At 47.8% G+C, this 291-nt stretch overlaps 1 protein-coding gene across 5 annotated transcripts in view; it reads right to left on the reverse strand.

Moving 5' to 3' along the window:
• LOC107658703 (transcription activator BRG1) overlaps nt 1-291 on the reverse strand; it is a 27,858-nt gene that overhangs the window by 5,247 nt on the left and 22,320 nt on the right. The window lies entirely within an intron of this gene.

A 291-nucleotide genomic window follows, 5' to 3' on the forward strand; every position in this document is an offset into this window, starting at 1 on the left:
GTGGCGTGGGGATTCGTAAACGACAGTGGGCGTCGGGACGCAAGATTCCATCGTTTCAGCTCGTGTAGTGTGTCTTATTGGACGACAACCGATTCCGCGTCTGCGATGCTTCACGACATCACGACAGAAAGACTGCACGCGATGAATGGTCGGGAAGCAACATGTAGTCTGACATAATAATTTTATAATAATTTGTTACATTTATATAGCGCTTTTCTGGGTACTCAAAGCGCTTTACATGAAAGCGGGGGAATCTCCTCAACAACCACCAGGGAGCAGCATCCACATGGA

Source organism: Sinocyclocheilus anshuiensis, unplaced genomic scaffold, assembly GCF_001515605.1.
Source record: "Sinocyclocheilus anshuiensis isolate Anshui unplaced genomic scaffold, SAMN03320099.WGS_v1.1 scaffold828, whole genome shotgun sequence".
Taxonomy (NCBI): domain Eukaryota; kingdom Metazoa; phylum Chordata; class Actinopteri; order Cypriniformes; family Cyprinidae; genus Sinocyclocheilus; species Sinocyclocheilus anshuiensis.